At 39.6% G+C, this 14526-nt stretch overlaps 1 pseudogene; it reads right to left on the bottom strand.

Moving 5' to 3' along the window:
* The window catches only part of LOC102427411, a 34816-nt pseudogene that overhangs the window by 2367 nt on the left and 17923 nt on the right, over window positions 1–14526 (bottom strand).

Raw genomic sequence — 14526 nt, 5'->3', positions numbered from 1 at the left:
TGGGGGAGGGGGGGGGGCAAGGGGGAAGAGACCACCCAAAGGACTTGGATGCATGCATATAAGCCAAACCAATGGACATGGACAATAGGGGGATGAGAGCATGAGTCGGGGGGGGGGTGGAGAATGGGGGTTTAATGGGGGGAGAGATGAGGACACATTTGTAATACCTTAAATAATAAAGAATTTAAAATAAAATAAAATAAAATTATGCAAGAAAAAAAAGAACAACTACCTACTAACAGGAGGGGATGGGGAAGAGTTCCACTGAGTTCCTTTCCCTACAGTTTATAAAGGCTGTAGATCTTTGTGCCTTGATATCCCCTCTGATTGGTCACTATTTTAGACTGGTTACTATAGTAACTCCTGAGCTCAAAGGTCCAACCTCACATGGGACCTGTGAGGTTTTCCCCCCATCCCCCCTTCCTTGTTTTTCTATTCCCTTTGGGGTTTCTTCTTCTCCTTTGGGATGAAGGGCTTCTTTCTCTTTATTTTGTAAATATGGACCTTTTGCTGTTTTCAGCTCACTCATTCTATGGAAATATACCTTCTGCTGCTCTGCAGCCCTGTGTTTCTTCCATGGTCCCCTTAATTTCTAAAATTTCCTAAAACCTGTCTTTTTCACCCCTAAAATTTCCTGTTTCAATCTGTAAATAATGTGAAATTTTATCTAACTTTCTAGACACTTTCAGTCTAGCTATAGGGACATACTCAGTATTGTTTACTCAGTAGTAAAAGAGATTTCTTCCTTTTTTACATTGCTATGGAGAGGAATTTCTTTGTTGATGAGACTTTTAATTCACCATTAACATGAAAACATGAATTTCCTGCCTATACTCTGAACACCTTTGCAGATGAACAAAGCTACTGTCTATAGATAGATTTGGACATGTTTCTTGAGAATAATTTAATGTGTGATAGGCATAAAATTGGTCTATTTATGTGAACAGCAAACTGATCAGAGTCTTGAACATTATGTACTCTGATATTAACAGCATTTCTAATTCATTGATGTCATTGTATTTATTTTCTACTTTTCTGTGTATTGTGAACCTCTTTAATGATTGTGACATGCAGAGAGTGGCCACTAGGATTCATCTCTCTCCTCTCCTCTCCCCTACCTCCTCTCTTTTTCTCTCTATCTCCATCATATGATAAGGTGATGCTATGGACTCCAACATTCCAGACCTAGGATCAAATCCTGCTTATCCTACTTCCTAGATGTGTGACCTTGGGTAGTGTTATGGGTTGAATTGTATACCCTCCCAAACTCATATGTTGACATCCTTAACCCCCAATATCTCAGAATATGATCTGTTTTGGAGATAGCACCTTTACAGAGATAATCACATTAAAACAAGGTCAGTAGGGTGGACCCAAATCCAATACTACTGGTGTCCTTACAAGGGGAAATTTGGAATAGAAAAATAAATACATTAAGTAAAGTAGCTTATCTTTTAAAACACAAAAGTTATTTATCAGGAAACATTTTCTGTTACATATTGTGTATTGTCATTTATTGTTCATTCATTATTTTAGACAAGTATTTGGTAATCAATGATGACATATAAAGTCTGTCATATATTGCCGAAACCGGTTTGGCTCAGTGGATAGAGCGTCGGCCTGCGGACCGAAAGGTCCCAGGTTCGATTCCGGTCAAGGGCATGTACCTGTGTTGCGGGCACATCTCCAGTAGGTGATGTGCAGGAGGCGGCTGATCGATGTTTCTCTCTCATCGATGTTTCTGACTCTCTATCTCTCTCCCTTCCTCTCTGTGAAAAATCAATAAAATATATTTAAAAAAAAAAAAAATAAAGTCTGTCATATATTAATGTGCCAATGTGCACAGATGAGTTATTATATTAAAGTATAACAGATAGGAAAGGAGGCTTGAAATAAGAAATTTTACTAGTTTCCTTGGTGTGGACAGAAAGCAAGGGCAATTGATAAAGTTGCAGTGTCCAATAAAAGTGTTTTATCCTGGAGAGCAAATAAGGAGACAAGGCTCAGGAGAATAGCAGTTTGGAGCTGGAGAAAATTATTTTATCCAGGAAGTAGTTAAATTTAAAATAATGCAGAAAAAACACTGTGCTGTGTATGTTTGCATGCTGACTCTAGTTGCATCATCAGCTGTGGGCATCATATTCAATGAGAAATTGATCTTCATAGCAAAAGCATAATTTTGTTTCAACAGAAGCACCTTAAAGGCACAGAAGAGTTGTGGTGCAAATAAGAATACAAAATACTGCCTCTTTCTTTACTATTTTAAATGTCATAACTGCACTTTGAGTCAAAGGTGGTGACCTCATTGCTGGGTAATTGTCATGGGAGAGAAGCTTGAAGAACCCAGAGCACATGGAGGATCCCATTCCTCAGAGAGAGCAGGGCAGCAAGTTCAGACGGTTGTGCATATCCTTTCTGCCTCATTAAGTCCATACTTCACTAGTTCCTAAAACTGTGTCCTTTATTTTGGGAACCTAGAGAGTAGTGAATATAGTAAGAAAATGCTAGTTGGGGCACTGTTGGATGGCAGCTCATAGAATCACCCCTATTTTTTGAACACCTGGTGTGTATGTGGTAGGAGCCAAATATACAGTGATGAAGATGATCAAGTAGATGAGCTCACGAGGTAGTAACAGAGACAGCTGTAAACAGGTCATTTTAATTTTGCAATTATATGAAAGTGCTATGGTAGCTGGGAGATCAGCACAATGTTTAGCCCAAAGATACCTGATGCAATCTCAGGAAACCAGGAAATAGCAGTGGTTGAGGAGGGACAGAAGCTGGCAAATAAAGGGAGCAGGTTGAGCAGCCGGGTCTTTAAGAAGTCTGTGTCCTGTGTGCAAAGGTCCAGAGTCAAGAGACTACATACAGCGTGTGGAATTACAAGCAGTTCATTCTAACCACAAAGGTCTTAAGCCCTACACGGCTGAAAAGAATTCTTAAAGTGTTGAGCTGACCCTGAAAAAAATTTTTCCTTCTAATTCACCATCTTTATAAATGTGGGGCAGGAATTTGGAGATGATTCCAATGGCCATCCCTGTAGACTTTATATCTGAACATAAATTCGGGAGAAATTCCAAGACCTATTGAGAGGCCCAAAGGACAACAAAGTTAAGATCCACATCTTGTAACTTCTGTTTCTTGCTGTAATAAGTGCACTCTTTCTGTTGAGCATTTAAAATTTTGATGTGTATTTTCCACAGTTTGCATTGTCCCTGACAAATAGCAGAAACTGCCAGGTTCCTTAAACCTTTGCCAACATAATGTCCTATCAAAATGTCCTTCTGACAGATGACACCAGTACTTTCTACTTTTACTTTGGATATCTTTACAATCAGTAAAGTTAAATGTTTTATCTGTTATACTTTTGCCCATTTAAAAAATGTCTTTGCTGCTCTTTGCTCCCAGATTCATAAGGATCATTATAGCTGAAGAAATAATAATAATAATAATAATAATAATAATAATAATAATACAGCCGAAACTGGTTTGGCTCAGTGGATAGAGCGTCGGCCTGCGGACTGAAAGGTCCCAGGTTCGATTCCGGTCAAGGGCATGTACCTGGGTTGCGGGCACATCCCCGGTGGGAGATGTGCAGGAGGCAGCTGATCGATGTTTCTCTCTCATCGATGTTTCTAACTCTCTATCTCTCTCCCTTCCTCTCTGTAAAAAATCAATAAAATATATTTTAAAATAATAATAATAATAATAATACAAATTGCCAATGTTTTCCTCATCACACCATTTGTCTTTTTGCCTTATTTAAACCTTTACTATGAATAAATCATCTTTTAACTTGTTTTTCATTTCTTTAAATTAATTAATTCAATCAAAAGTGAGCTTGTTTTTTTGTTTTGTTTTGTACATCAGTCCCTGGTATTTTTTGGTAATCACTCTTTATTTTTAAACTTTTCTTGGGCAAAACTACCATGGCACACATACTAATAAAATGGGCCACAGTGTTATGCTGTTATAACATAAGGAGCCTTTTATAATATCTCTCCTAAACATTCTCGGCCTATCTGAAAAAGAAAACTGCCCTATTTTCTTCATTGGACCAGGGAGTGCTCGAGTAGTGTACTGGCTGCCATATAAAAGAGCTCTATAAATATTGAAGGCCAATGTTTTCAGTTTCTTGAATCTCTTTTTTAGTTGATTTATCTCTTTCCTCATCTTCTCAGATTCGTTTTCAAATCCCTCAATAAGTAGTTCTTCTTGAATCTGTAGAAGAGGAGAGAATTCCCTTTTGAAAATCCCAATCAGCAGCACTTTGTATTTAACAACTGCTGCAGCTAAGCACATGTTCTATTTTTCTACTAACTTAGTTGCTCTTTGATACATTTGTCCAAAAATTTCCAAATATTTGGACCTCGTAGTGGGAGTATCCATGCTTTATGCCTTTCTAAGGTCCCTCAGTGTGACTATACAGGGTGGGGAGGAGCTGGGTTGTTCCAGCCCTAAGGATGCTCTTTGGGAAGGTTGGAGGTTCAATTCAAATTATTTCTTGATTCTATTGATGTGGGATGACTACACACATGTAACACATAATGGGAATTTCTGAGTCTCTATACAACACTGGTTATCAAACTCCAGGTTGGGACAAAGCATGCATTTTACTCTGGGTGCACAGAATACCAGATGGATCTACATGAAGTCTCTTTGATGGTTGTAGCAAACATCCTAAGGACTACAGGACTAAGGTCCTATTCACTTGGGGGCACGAGAAGCCAGTTCAGGAGTCTGCAGCATGTCATTTGCACCTTGCAGACTCTAACGCCACAGAAGTTGCTGAGTCCTAGACTTAGGGCTTTAGAATGACCCGATTAATTTGCCATTTCACTGACTCCTATGCCTTTGAGTTTCCTTCAGGGATTATGAGTTCAGTTAAATGTTTTGTCCTCCCCTTCACGAGGACCCAGGTTGTTGATTGTCCTCTATCCACTGCCCAGACCGCACCCGGACTTACCTTCTGCTTGTGCTCCAGCATTCTTTCCTGCTCCTTCAGGTGGCTTTCGCTTTGTCTCCTAATCTTCTCCTTCAGTTGGACTAGGTGTTCCTAGAAGCTTTTATCTTGGGCATCCATTTTTTCCTGCTGTTCCTTCTGTTCTGTCTTAGCAGCTCCTGTTCCTTCTCAGCTTCCCAATTCTTGGCACGCTCAGCTGTTCCCCAAGGGTTTTACAGAGGAAAGAAAATAATTTATGCTCAGCTGTGCCCTCCTGAGCTCAGAGACTAAACGGACTTTAAAATGGTAAGGAGAATGTGATGGAAAGGCAGTAATTGGCTGATTAAGCTACCATAATTCCCTGGGTTAGTTTCAGTTTAGTTGACTTGTTTAACAGGACCAGAAGCGCCTTGTTTCAGGAGGGTTTTGCTCTCACACCTGTTGCAGGCACTACAGGAACCTCCCCTCCCCTCTGTGATCAGAGCCCTGTCCTGTACCTGCTAGAGCCTTCTCCCCAGCAGTGAGGGCTTTGTCTGCCGGCAGGATGGATTCCTTTGTTACAGTCTGTGACTGTACAAAGCTCTGGAGGACCTCATGTGCCTGAAAAAAAAAATGAGGAGCAAGGAGTCTTGTTCAATAAAACTACAAACTTGACCCTGTAAATTCTTCACCATTCTTAGGATCCCACAGTGGTTCCCTTCCTTCCACAATAAAAAAAAAAAAAAAACCCAGCCCTGGCCCATGTGGCTCAGTTGTTTGGAACTTTGACCCTTACTCCAAATGGTTGTGGGATTGATTCCCAGTCAGGACACATACCCAGGTTGTGGGTTCTATTCCCAGTCCATGCATGTGTGGAAGGCAACCAACTAATGTCTCTTTCTCTTAAATTAAAAAAAAAATAAAACCATTAAAAAAATCAAACCTCTTTAGTTAGAATAAAACCCTCAATAGCAACCTCTTTCCTATCTCTCCAGCTTCCTATCCTAATATGGCAGCCACCATCCACCCCAGGTTACAGATATCCAGGCTTATGTACAGTTCTACACACATCCTGCATTGTTTGCAATAAGTGCGCATTCTTTTTCTTCTGACTGGATGCTCATCTACCCTTTCTTTACTCAGGTAGCATGTATTGATGCTTCAACTTGTAGCTTCTCTCTCCTCTTCCAAGGAGCTTTGCTAAACTGCCTTCTGAGATTTGAATGGCTGCCAGGTACACAGACCTGGTCTACCAGCTCTACCACTTGCTGTCTGTCTGCTCTTAGGTAACTTATTAGCTTCTCGGTGCATCTCATTCCTCAAGTATATAATGGAGATGATATTATTCTAATAAATTGATAATCCAAACACAGCACCTAAGATGATAAGTGCAATAGAAAGTGAGTGCTCAATATATGTTAGGCGTCACCATCATTATCATCATCAGCAGCAGCAGCATCACTATCAGTGTATACTTGTATCATGACCATATCCAATCATATCCAATTGAACATTTATATGTCCCTTTTCAGTACGGTCATAAGCTTTTTGAGAATGTTATTTATTTAATTATATATCTCCTATACTTAGCACAAAACTATTACACTGTTTGTTAAATAAAACAAATGTTCTACTTCATCTAGATTTTGGATAATAGTAAATTCCATATTTGGAAAGAAATACTTCTGGTTTATGTAAAACCAGTGTCTAACTTATCCTATCTAATAATAGACAAACATGGTAATTGACTGTACCTTCGCTATGCCTACCATTGGCTAATCAGCACGATATGCAAATTAACCGCCAACAAAGATGGCTGCTAATTTGGATACTGCAGGTAGGGCGGGACAGTGCGAGCCACCATCCAGGGCATGCTGGTCCCAGAAGCCCCAGAAGCTGCCTGATATGGTAGTAACTCTATTAGTAAGCACTCTGAAAGTCAGTGGCATAAATGCACCAATTAAAAGACAGATTATGAGGGTGAATCAAAAACACAATCCACTTTAAATATAAAGACACATATAGATTAAAAGTAAATGAATTAAGCTGCACCATGTTTTTCTCAGTGGATAGAGCATTAGCTTGTGGACTGAAGGGTCCCAGATTCGATTCCAGTCAAGCACATGTACCTCAGTTGCTGGCTTGATCCCCTATCAAAGCATGTGCAGGAGGCAACCAATCAATGTGTCTCTCCCTTTCCCTTCACTCTCTCTAAAATTCAATGGAAAAATATCCTTGGGTGAAGATTAACAAAAACAAAGTAAATGGATTAAGTAACATTAAAGAGATTATAAGAAAAATATATTCCAAATTTTGTTAGTTGTAGAATGGTTATGTTTAAATTATGAACACCTAAGAAATTGGGTGAAGGGTACATATAATATACTGTAGTATTTTATAGTTTTTTTTACATGTATGAGATTATTTCATGTCTGAGGTGACACGCGAACTCATTTTATGGGTTGATTTTTCTTTGTTAAATGGCATTTAAATATATAAAATAAATATCAAAAATATACATCTTTGTTTTACTATGGTTGCAAATATCAAAAAATTTCTATATGTGACACGGCACCAGAGTTAAGTTAGAGTTTTTCAAAATGCTGACATGCTGAGCTCAAAAGGTTCGCCATCACTGTTATAGAACAACCATCAAGAACCATCTGTAGACTAGCTGAAAAGAAGTTCTGTAATGAAAAATATAGGAGAAGCAAGATGGCGGTGATATAGGCAGACTCGTCCCAGGTCTTGTCCTGGAGAAAATGGAGTAAGCAGCTGAAACTAATAACACCCACCCCGAATTGGCGAAATTACTCAGCTGGTGAGACGGTTTGCAGCCGGGAAGGGCAGAGCTCCCCTGGAAAGGTAAAAAACCAGGGATCTGGGCAGGAAACTTTGCCAGACCTCTGAGCCCAGAGGGTCGGAGGGAGACCGCATGGCAGACAGCCACATCTCTTGGGACAGACACAGCCCCTGACTGGGGAAAGGAGTTCCATGGGATTCCTGGCGCCAGGGGACTTGAGATTTGGATTCTGTGATTACGGAAGACTGAGCCTAAAGGGGGCAGCCTGAGGAGCTGACCAGAGCTTGCAGTGCCGGTAAGAGAGGAGCGTTTCCGCGGCCAGCCGGCATTTGTTTGTTTCTCTGTTTTCACTGAACCCTGCTCATAGGACAGTTCGGATACAGACACTCACCTGTGCTGAAGAGAGGGAGGAGGTGCGGACGAGTGGAATCTGGGGAGAGGCTGAGGAGAGAAGGGGGGCTGGGAGAGGTGGCAGTGAATTGAGTGCTGAGACACCCCTGGGCCCAGGACTGGGGCAGCCATTCTCTCCGGAGGGTAAAATTCCTCCCCCCACCCCCCAGGCAAGGAGCACAGCCACACCCAGATTCCACCCTGTACGAGATAAAGGATTAAAATAATCTGATTAGTCCCTGGGAGTTACCAGGGTCTGGCCTATAGAGGGACATTCAATCCCACCAACAACGCAGAGCAGGGTAACGATTATTTAAGAACCAGCTCTGGGCAGTTGACCTCCCCAATCAGTTTTAAGTGCAATAGAAAAAATAAACCCTTGCTGCTGGGTAGAGAAGCCATATAGCCTCAGAGGCCAACCCCAAAACACTGCCACCCAGAGGCTGAGCCACAAACTGACTCTTGGGTAAACACAAATTAAGGCAGTCTGGATCACAAATACGGCCTGCTTTAAAATCAGGACTGTGACTTACAACACGAAGGAACAGTGTATCGCAGGGAAATTCAACAATCTCCTGAATACCTGGCAGGACTAAGGCAAGCCAGGCTGAAGAGTAGAAGAACCAAAAGACCTTCACTACTGCAAATATTTTTTCTTTTTTTGCCTTTCAACTAAGAAACCAATTTTTTTCTTTTTCTTCTTTTTCCATCACCTGATTTTACCCTTTTAATTACTACATTTTTATTTTTAACCAGTATTATTACTGCTACCATTTTACCATTTTTTAAAGTGCCATTTTATTTTCTCTTTTTTTATTTTGGGAGTAGTGTTCTCCATTCTATTTTCATCACTCCTTTAGCATCAATTTTCCCTACCTCAATTTTACCTCTATGCTAAAACCCTCTTCCTCACTTTTCCCCTTTTGGTGTCCTGTTTCTCTTACCCTATTCCTGCTTTAGATTTTCCCTATTCCGTCTTTTTACCCCCTATCCAATTTCACCCTTCTTATATATCCTATTTCCAATCCACTGCTCTTAATCCTTATACAGCTATTCCTTATCCTTCTTCACTATCCAAACATTTTTTTCTCTTATCTTTCGATTGTTTTCATGCTGTTTCCTTGATCGTTGAATATATTGTTTTTTTGTTTGTTTGTTTGTGTGTGTGAGTTTTTTTTTCTTGTATTGTTTTGTGTTGTTTTTTTTCTTTTTTAGGACTGGTTGTGAGGTTGTTTTGCTTTTTCTTTTTCTTTTTATCTGCTGGTTTTTACCCTCCCTCCCCTCCCCCACCCCCAGCTATTTTTGTGCTTCTGTTTTCCCTTGCCTCTCTTGATATCATTGGTTGTTTGTAGTTTGCATTCATCTCCAGGGATCTGTTGCTGGAATTTGTTGGGATTAGTGGCAGTTCTATCGGAGTTTTCTCCTCATACAAATAGTCTCTTCCCCTCTTCTACTTCATTCTCTCTTTTCACTCTTTTTTATTTCTTCTTTTTCTTTTTTTCACCCTCTTTTTTTCCCAATTTCATTTTTGCACTCCTTTTTTTTTACTTATCATTTTTCTTTTCTTTTTTCTCTTTTATCTTTTTCTCTTCTTTCCTCCTTACCCCCTAATTCTCTTAAATCGGGGAGGTCACCTTTATTTGGGGTTATTAATATCGTGAATATATTTGTGTTCAGTGCCTGGTACATTGTGCCTTGTTGTGTTGTATTTTGTGCCTTTAAATCAACGCAGCAGATCCAAGCAACAGCAGCCTCCTGATCACCACACCCTCTGTCTGAGGAACAGCAGCTGTACGTGAAGCCTCCCCCCACCAGCCAGAAGAGCCACCACAGCTGTGAACAACATCCACCAGAGGAGCTGCTGCCAACTGAGGAGCAGCTGCTACTGCAACCACCCAAGGAGCAACCACAGCCCAAGGAGCCACTGCCACCCAGGGAGCAGCCACTGAACGACTCAACATCTAGATATGTCAGTGAGATCAAACATGGGTAGGCAGAGAAAACCCCAAAGGAAAGAAAAGGAGGACTCACCAGAAAAGCAGCTAAATGAGACAGAGGCATGCAACATGACAGAAAAAGAATTCAGAATAAGGGTCCTAGCGTGCATAAACCGGATGGAGGAAAAAATCAACTACTTATGCAAGAGCAAGAAGAAACAGATGAAAAAATCAATAACTTATGCAAGACCCAAGAAGAAATGAAGAGTGATATAGCTGCAATAAAAAACACCATTGAAAGCATCAACAGTAGACTAGGAGAAGCGAAGGACCGAATTAGTGAATTAGAAGACAAGGAAGCAAAACACACCCAAAATGTACTGCAATTGGAGAAAAAAATTAAAAGACAGGAGGAGAACCTAAGGGAGCTTTGGGACAACATGAAACGAAACAACATACTAATAATAGCGGTGCCAGAACAACAGAAAGATGAACAAGGATTAGAAAACCTATTCGAAGAAATAATATCAGAAAACTTCCCTGAGGTGGGGAAGAAAAAAGTCACACAAGCACAGAGAGTCCCAAACAAGGTGAACCCGAAAAGACCCACACCAAGACATATCATAATTACCATGGCAAATGTTCAGGACAAAGAGAGAACCTTACAGGCTGCAAGAGAGAGACGGAAAGTTACATACAAGGGATCTCCCATTAGATTATCAAATGATTTCTCAACAGAAACACATCAGGCCAGAAAAGAATGGACGGAAATTTACAAAGTGATGCAAAGCAAAGGACTGAACCCAAGAATACTCTATCCAGCAAGGCTATCATTCAAAATTGAAGGGGAAATAAGAAGCTTCACAGACAAAAAAGGCTAAGGGAGTTTATCACCACCAAGCCAGCAATGCAAGAAATGCTAAAGGGACTGGTGTAAAAAAGAAGAAATAAAAAGCTCAGAGAGAAAACAGGCACAAAAAATACAAATGGCTACAAACAAGTACCTTTCAATAATAACTTTAAACGTAAACGGACTAAATGCTCCAACCAAAAGACATCGAGTGGCTGAATGGATAAAAAAACATGACCCATACATCTGCTGTCTACAAGAGACCCACCTCATTAGAAGGGACTCACACAGACTGAAAGTGAAGGGATGGAAAAATATCTTTCAGGCAAATGGAAAGGAAAAGAAAGCTGGGGTAGCAATACTTATATCGGACAAAATACACCTCAAAGTGAAGGCCATAACAAGAAATAAGGAAGGCCACTTCATAATACTAAAGGGATCAATACAACAAGAAGATATAACCCTGGTAAACATATATGCACCCAATGCAGGAGCACCCAAATACATAAAAAACTCCTGGAAGATATCAAAGGAGAGATCGACAACAATACAATCATAGTAGGGGACTTTAATACACCACTGACATCACTGGATAAGTCTGCTAGACAAACAATCAGCAAAAAAACAGCAATCCTAAATGACTCACTAGATCAGATGGACTTAATAGATATCTTCAGAACACTTCACCCCAAAGCTGCAGAATATACATTCCACTGAAGTGCTCATGGGACAGATTCAAAAATAGACCACATATTGGGTCACAAGCAAAGTCTCCCCAAATTCAAGAAGATTGAAATCATACCAAGCATCTTCTCAGACCACGATAGCATAATATTAGAAATAAACTACAATAAGAGCAACCCAAAATACTCAAACACTTGGAAGCTGAATAGCATGTTATTAAATGTTGATTGGGTTACCAATGAGATCAAAGAAGAAATTAAAAGCATCCTGGAAACTAATGACAATGAAAACACATCAATCCAAAACCTATGGGACACAATGAAAGCAATCCTGAGAGGGAAGTTTATAGATCTACAGGCCTATCTCAAAAAACAGGAAAAAATGGTAGTAAATCATCTAACTCTACAACTCAAAGAACTAGAAAGAGAGCAACAAGAAAACCCCAGAGTGAGCAGAAGGAAGGAGATAATAAAGATTAGAGCAGAAATAAATGACATAGAGACCAAAAAAAACATTACAGAAAATCAATGAAACCAAGAGCTGGTTCTTTGAAAGGATAAACAAGATTGACAAACCTCTAGCCAGGCTCACCAAGAAGCAAAGAGAGAGAACCAAAATAAACAAAATCAGAAATGATAGAGGCGAAATAACAACAGACCCCACAGAAATACAAATGATTGTTAAAAAATACTATGGACAGCTCTACTCCAACAAACTAGACAATCTGGAGGAAATGGACAAATTCCTAGAAAAATACAACATTCCAGCACTCAATCAGGAAGAATCTAAAAATCTCAATAGGCCAATGACTATGGAAGAAATTGAAGCAGTCATCAAAAAGCTTCCAGCAAACAAAAGCCCAGGACCAGACGGATTCACAGGGGAGTTTTACCAAACATTCAAGGAAGAACTAAAACCTATCCTCCTCAGACTACTACAAAAAATTCAAGAGGAAGGAACACTTCCAAGCTCACTCTATGAAGCCAGCATCACCCTAATACAAAAAACCAGGTAAAGACAACACAATGAAAGAGAATTACAGGCCAATATCCCTCATGAACATAGATGCCAAAATCCTCAACAAAATCTTAGCAAATTGGATCCAGCAGTACATCAGAAAGATCATACACCATGACCAAGTAGGATTTATCCCAGGGATGCAAGGATGGTACAATATCCGCAAATCAATAAACGTGATACATCACATAAACAAACTGAAAGAAAAAAACCACATGGTCATATCAATTGATGCAGAAAAAGCATTTGACAAAATCCAACACCCATTTTTGATAAAAACTCTCAGCAAGGTGGGAGTAGAAGGATCATACCTCAACATAATAAAAGCCATATATGACAGGCCCACAGCCAACATCATATTCAATGGACAAAAACTAACACCATTTCCCCTAAGAACAGGAACAAGACAGGGATGCCCACTCTCACTACTCCTGTTCAACATAGTACTGGAAGTATTAGCCATTGCAATTAGGCAAGAAGAAGAAATAAAAGGCATCCAAATTGGAAAAGAGGAAGTAAAACTGTCCTTATTTGCAGATGACATGATATTATACATACAAAACCCTAGAGACTCCATCAAAAAGCTACTAGACTTAACACATGAATTTGGCAATGTATCAGGATACAAAATTAACCCCAAGAAATCTGAGGCATTTCTATACACCAATAGTGAACTTTCAGAAAGAGAGATTAGAAAAACAATCCCATTTACCATCGCACCAAAAAAATTAAGATACCTAGGAATAACTTAACTAAAGAGGTAAAAGACCTCTACTCAGAAAACTACAGGAAGTTGAAAACAGAGATAGAGGAAGACATAAAGAGATGGAAGAACATACCGTGTTCATGGATTGGTAGAAACAACATCATTAAAATGTCCATACTACCCAAAGCAATCTATAAATTCAACGCATTTCCCATTAAAATACCAAAGGCATACTTCACAGATCTAGAACGAACTCTCCAAAAATTCATCTGGAATAAAAAAAGACCCTGAATAGCTGCAGCAATCCTGAGAAAGAACAAAGTAGGTGGGACCTCAATACCAGATATCAAGGTGTATTACAAAGCCACTGTTCTCAAAACTGCCTGGTACTGGCATAAGAACAGGCATATAGATCAATGGAATAGAATAGAGAACCCAGAAATCGGCCCGAACCAATGTGCTCAATTAATATTTGACAGAGGAGGAAAGAACATTCCATGGAGCCAAGATAGTCTCTTCAATAAGTGGTGTTGGGAAAATTGGACAGATATGCAAGAAAATGAAACTAGATCACCAACTTACACCATACACAAAAATAAACTCAAAATGGATAAAGGACTTAAATGTACGACAGGAAACCATAAAAATTCTAGAAGAATTCAAAGGCAACAAAATCTCAGACATATGCCGAAGCAATTTCTTCACTATACAGCTCCTAGGGCACTTGAAACTAAAGAGAAAATGAACAAATGGGACTACATCAAAATAAAAAGCTTCTGCACAGCAAAAGAAACCATCAACAAAACAACGAGAAAACCCACTGTGTGGGAAAACATATTTGCCAATGTCATATCTGATTAGGGCCTAATCTCCAAAATTTATAGGGAACTCATACAACTTAACAAAAGGAAGATAAACAATCCAATCAAAAAATGGGCAAAGGACCTAAGTAGACACCTTTCAAAAGAGGACATTCAGAAAGCCAAGAGGCATATGAAAACATGCTCAAAGTCACTAATCATCTGAGAGATGCAAATCAAAACAACAATGAGGTATCATCTCACACCTGTCAGAATGGCTATCATCAACAAATCAACAAACGACAAGTGCTGGAGAGGATGTGAGAAAAAGGACACTTGTGCACTGCTGGTGGATTGCAGACTGTGCAGCCACTATGGAAGACAGTATGGAGGTTTCCTCAAAAAACTAAAAATGGAA

The sequence above is a fragment of the Myotis lucifugus genome, unplaced genomic scaffold (genome assembly GCF_000147115.1).
Source record: "Myotis lucifugus unplaced genomic scaffold, Myoluc2.0 scaffold_799, whole genome shotgun sequence".
In the NCBI taxonomy this organism is placed as follows: domain Eukaryota; kingdom Metazoa; phylum Chordata; class Mammalia; order Chiroptera; family Vespertilionidae; genus Myotis; species Myotis lucifugus.
The sequence above is the reverse complement of the archived record's forward strand: the minus strand, read 5'-3'. Positions and strand labels throughout refer to the sequence as shown.